The following is a 5,450-nucleotide window of genomic DNA, read 5'->3' as shown; positions in this document are numbered from 1 at the left end:
TCATTTGGTCTTTCTTGTAGGCCAGTTTGGTCTCTCCAGTAGTCAGTAAGCTTTCCTGATATACTAATTTCAGTGCATCTTCATCATTGTTCTTAAGATATTCTTCCAAAGCCATTTTTTCTTCTTCAACCATCTGATGTACTTGTAGCATTCCACGCCCACCTATTTGCCTTAGTAGATAAAGGCTGTCAATGTCACTATGTGGATGAAGGGCATGATTCATTGTCATTATTTTTCTGGTCTTCCTATCCATTGCTTTTAGTTCTTCTTGAGTCCAGTCCACTATTCCAGCTGTGGACCTAATGACTGGAATTGCCCAGGTGTTGATTGCCTTTATGGTATTTCCTCCATTGAGTTTGAACTTTAAGATCTTCTTCACCTCTTGATGTATTCACCTCTAATCTTTTTCTTGACTTCAGTGTGCTTGATGTTGTCAGCTTGAAGGATACCCAAGTATTTGTAGTAATCTTCCTCATCCAGACTCTTAATGTTATTTTCATGGGGCATCTTGATTCCTTCAGTTTTCACTACTTTTCCTTGTTTGATAGTAAGTGTGGCACATTTGTCCAAGCCAAACTCCATAACAATGTCTTGGCTATATATACGGACAATGTTGAGCAGCGATTCTATTTCAGATGATGTTTTTCCATACAGCTTCAGATCATCCATGTAAAGGAGATGGGATAGTCTGGTAGATGTTTTTGATGTTTGATAGCCGTGTCCTGAGTTATTCAGTATTGTTGACAGAGGAAACAGTGCAATAACAAATAGTAATGGTGATTATTATTATTATTATTATTATTATTATTATTATTATTATTATTATTAATCCCAGTCCATCTCAATTTGTTGATGCCTAACACATCCGTTTATAATTGTTTTATTTTAGTTTTCATTGTGTTGCATCTTCCATATTCCTGCTTCTTATATTAAATCTATCTGTCTTTATAAATCTATCCTTTCAATTTGAGATTTTCTTTTCCTGTATGGCAATCCCAGGAACTAAACATCCCAAAGCTTTAATCTAATCACTGGGATCACAATTAGTATTCAAAAGATCCTCAACTGTTCTTCAATAGTATGTTGAGTGTCATATGACCTGAGAGTCCATCAACTGGCATTACATTGGTGTTATAGTTTCTATGAGCAGGGGACAAGTAGGCAGTGCAACTGTGAATTCAAAAGTAAAATGCCTTCTATCTTTACTAAAGAAGAAAGGAGGTTTCAGTACTATATTTGCTTGTAGGTTTCTCTGTTGCTGATCTTTAATTAAAGTTCTTTAGGCTTAGGCCTCTAAGAACAAAAAAGCCAAAAGATTAATTGCCCCCCTCTAAAAACAGTAAATTCAATAACTGAATGTAAATATTGTTTAACTAAATTGAAATTTTATATTTAATAAATATGCCCAACATAATAATTACACAAGACCCAGTTTGATGCTGTGATTTTTTAAAGTATTACTTTAAAATATTATTAAATTATAAAGTATTAGAAACAGGGAGTGTGAATTCTAGCCCTGCTGTGGATGAATCCAACTGGATGATTCTGGGCTGGTGGTTATTTTTCTAGACCTAGGATAAAAGCAATGACATACCACATCTGAAAATCTTACCTAGGAAACTGCCTGGAGTCAAGGATGATTTGAAGGCACCAAATTTTTTTTTTTTTTTTTAAAAATTGGATCAGTAAACTACATTTACTCATATTGCATATTGCATTAAATTCTTAAGATAAAAAAGAGAAATAAAAAGTGAATGGTTGGCTATTAATCATCTGGATTTATCTCTACTATAAGACTAGTCTTAAAGAGAGAATAAAACAAATGCCAAACAGGGGATACCTGTTTTATTCCAACTCCTCTTGAAGCTTTCTCACATTTTGACCTGGTTAATTATTATGTAGTCCTTTTTCCAAATCTTGATCATTCCCAGCTGTGCTAGACTGCTGTTCTCATTATCTCCAAACTGCATGTCTACCGGTTTGAGGAGAATGTTCAGTAATTTGAGAGCACCAAGGTGTACTCCCACCCCCTCAGACATCCCCAGCAACATAAGTTACTGCTTGGGAGGCAGGCCCAATAGTTCTCTGACTCAGAACCATTGTGACATATTTTGAAATAAAGCAGCTTTGTTCTCATTCAGAAGGAAGACAAGTTTAACAGTTTGGCCGAGCTGCTAAGGACACTAAAGCAATTTGTTATCTATTGGAAAAGATTAACTGAAACAAAATTTCAGCTTGTGAAAAAAGGCACTCATATACAGTAACAGGAGAGAAGCTGTATTCTTTCAGAGCGCTACTTTATTCTTTCAGTTATATTGTCTATTTATTAATATAGATGTTCTATATACACCAACAACAAAACCTTCTCTTTGCCTGTAATTACTTTCACAGATAAACAGCCAGGATAGCCTAATCTGCTAAATTGGAGCAGCAAATAATACTGACCATTAATCAAATTATTTTGGAACATAAGCCAGAAAAGAACTCATGTTTTTATTGTTTCAAATGATAAAATACAACAAAATAAAAAAACTAGCCACAAGTCTTCATCATTCTTAAAATCAACTGTCTGAGATAGTCACCTCATTTTCTAACAGTATATCTGATTTTATTATACATGCATGGGTACATGTGCATTTGCACATATACACTTTAGTCTAGGCTCCCATTCTACTCATTTAATCTGTCACGTACTATTTACCTTAAGATGGTCCCTTACTTAGAATAGTTACACTCAGCTCTTACGGGAACCTGAAAATCTGTCTTAATGTGTGAAAAAGTCACACCTGTCTATATCCTATCAGGGCAATAATTCCTTTTTCATATTTATTTATGAAGAAGATTTGGTACCGTCCCCAAGAGGTTTTCTCAACTCCCTACTTTAGCTGCTTTTTCTCAATTTCTCTTCTTTAAAATATTCTCTCTCTGTGTGTTCATTGCACTCTAGTCTTTTAAATATAAGGTTCAGCAAGGTCTAAAGATAGGAATATTCATTAAATGAAAACATGAAAATGTCCATCACCGTGCATATTATGGAAAGAAACAAACTTCATAGGAAAAAGGAATTTATCACTTCTCCATTTAGAATCCCAATATTGCAGGGATATGCAGACTTAAACTTCAGACAAATAGATGGAATCAACTCAGTTAATACTTTAGCTGTGAGAATATCTCTTTGGTCTGGAACTGAATCAAAATCTTTTTGTAGTCCTTTACATGTCCCGGCATATTTTACACAATCATTATCATTTCATAAAGCTTTTTAGAGAGACTTTCAGCTAGAAGTTGCACTGTTCAACCATCTTTTCTGAGGTTTCAGTCACTTTTCAGCTGTTCTTTAGTCTGTGAAACTTGATCAAGGAACAAAGATCACTGAAGCAGAAGGAAACCAAAGGGATGTTTTCTAAATGTTTCTGTATATTTCAATCTAAGGTTAAAAGAAAAATTCAAAAAAGGTAAAAAAATTAAAAAAAGTAAATTCCAAATATTTGCAAATTCAAAAAGTACAGAAATCCCATGGTGACAATCTAATATTAAAATAAGTCCAATGGGAACTCTTCATTCTCCAAAGGAGGTGAAGGCTGTGATTCCTTATGGAGAGAGTTAATCAAAATAACATATATCAAAGGGGAAAGAAAAAAGAAAAAACAGAGTCCAGTTAAGGAATTGAAATAAATCATTATTTAACCACTGATCAACTTTTAAAGCAAAAAACAAAATAAGACAATAAATTCAAAAAGTAAAAGTTAAGATCCCAGGCATACTTAAGAAAACAAAACTGCTGACAGGAAGATGTATATACCCAGTGACTCTTTGATGGCTTCCAGAAGGAACTGAAATCTTCAAGGCTCCCCATCCCAACTGTGTCCAGTGTCGTCCAAAAGTTGTCTTGAGTCATTCCTAAGCACTCCCAATCAAATCCACGGAGCAGTTCTGCCAGAGAACCAGTCTGGCAGTAAAATCAGCAGATCATCAATAAGAGAAAAGAAAAGCTTTTACTGTGCAGCAACCATCCTGTGGAAGGCTTTTTTTTGTCTTTTTTTCTTAGTTCATATTAGTTTTTAATTTTTGTCTTTTTGAACTTTAATAAAAATTATTGAATTAAAAAAATTCTGTGAAAGTTAATATGCCTCCAACAAATTCATTTCCCAGAAGCATAAAAATCTGCTATCTGCCCACCTGGTAAGAAATATTTTAAACCAGAAGTCTTCCAGATATTTTGGACTATAGTCCTTATGATCTCCAAATAATAAGACAATAATAATTATTCTTAATGTTGCCTATACCCTATTAAAAAATGGGAGGTAGCAACAGTAGATTTAGAGGGCAAAAAAAGAGTTCATACAATTTCTTGAAATAAGGAAAGTACGAATGGAGCAACTGTTTGCTTTTTAAATAGCAAATATAATCAGCGTTTCTTAGTGGAAAAGGCAATAATAGTCTCAGAAAACACTACTGACCTGATAGTATCTTTATTTGCTGTATTACTTCCCCTGTTCTGTCCCAGCCTACATGAGTCCTTGTTAAGCTCACAAGGAGAAACCCCTCTTCCAACAAGCAGGCTGGAACCGCAAGAAAAAACCAATCCCCTTTTATTATTCACAGACCTGGGTCAATGTCCAAGGCAAACAAACACAGCTCACAGAAACTTGATCCAGCACTTCCCACACCTTCACTTTTATTATGCAGCCAAGGCGTGGCTTCCTAATGCCTTCTCTTTTGCCTTTGCAGCCGCCCCATTGCATTCTTCTGTCCTACTCTTTTTTCTTGCCAGTGTTCACATGCATCTTGGATATCTCTCAGCTGTGATTCATCACTGTTCAACTCAGACTCCCAGCACAGCTGTATCTCAGCCTGAGTGCGAATAGAGTGGCCAGGCTCCTCGTCAGACTGTAAATCTTGGAGCTCCTCAGAGTTTTCTTCTGACTCTGATGTCACTCCAGCCCCCCCTCCTCCTCTGATTTCTCAGACTCAGCTGCTGGTCCACTGGCTGGTGAGGAATCATGACACTGTCCCACACTGCAGGATCCTTTGCCCAGGTCTGCCGGGCCAGATACGGTCAAGACAGGAACTGTTTGTGGAACACTGTCACCAAGGCAGAAGCATGAGAGTAGTTGCATCCTCCCAGGTGAACTCTTCCGGTCCATAGCCCTTCCACTCAATCAGATACTGAAATCGCCCTTTCACCAACGGGAGTCTCGAATGCTGGTGACCTCATATTCTGGAGAGCTGTCTCCATCATGTTTTTCTAGTGGGGGATATTCTGATTGAGAGAGTGGACACACCGTTGTTCGGGGACCAACAGAAACCAGTGAAAGACCGGATATACCTGTAGTAACCATGGCAAAGTTAATTGATAAGTGACCGGATTGATGATGGCTTCAATAGGGAACAGTCCTAGGTACCAGTGGTCTAGTTTCTTGGCAGGCTGGTTTGATGGCAGGTTTCTA

General features: G+C 36.7%; 1 long non-coding RNA gene across 1 annotated transcript; it reads right to left on the bottom strand.

Annotated features, from left to right (window-relative positions):
* Positions 1-2,256: 2,256 nt before the first annotated feature.
* On the bottom strand, positions 2,257-4,528 carry LOC120305242. Its single transcript, XR_005555978.1, has 3 exons — positions 4,461-4,528; positions 3,803-3,949; positions 2,257-3,427 (listed from the first exon to the last, which is right to left on the bottom strand). It is a non-coding gene; the product is annotated as an uncharacterized LOC120305242 (long non-coding RNA).
* Positions 4,529-5,450: the final 922 nt, after the last annotated feature.

The sequence above is a fragment of the Crotalus tigris genome, unplaced genomic scaffold, assembly GCF_016545835.1.
Source record: "Crotalus tigris isolate CLP2741 ecotype Arizona unplaced genomic scaffold, ASM1654583v1 scf7180000017666.379230911805:20528666, whole genome shotgun sequence".
Lineage (NCBI taxonomy): Eukaryota > Metazoa > Chordata > Lepidosauria > Squamata > Viperidae > Crotalus > Crotalus tigris.
This window is presented reverse-complemented; position numbering and strand designations above follow the sequence as displayed.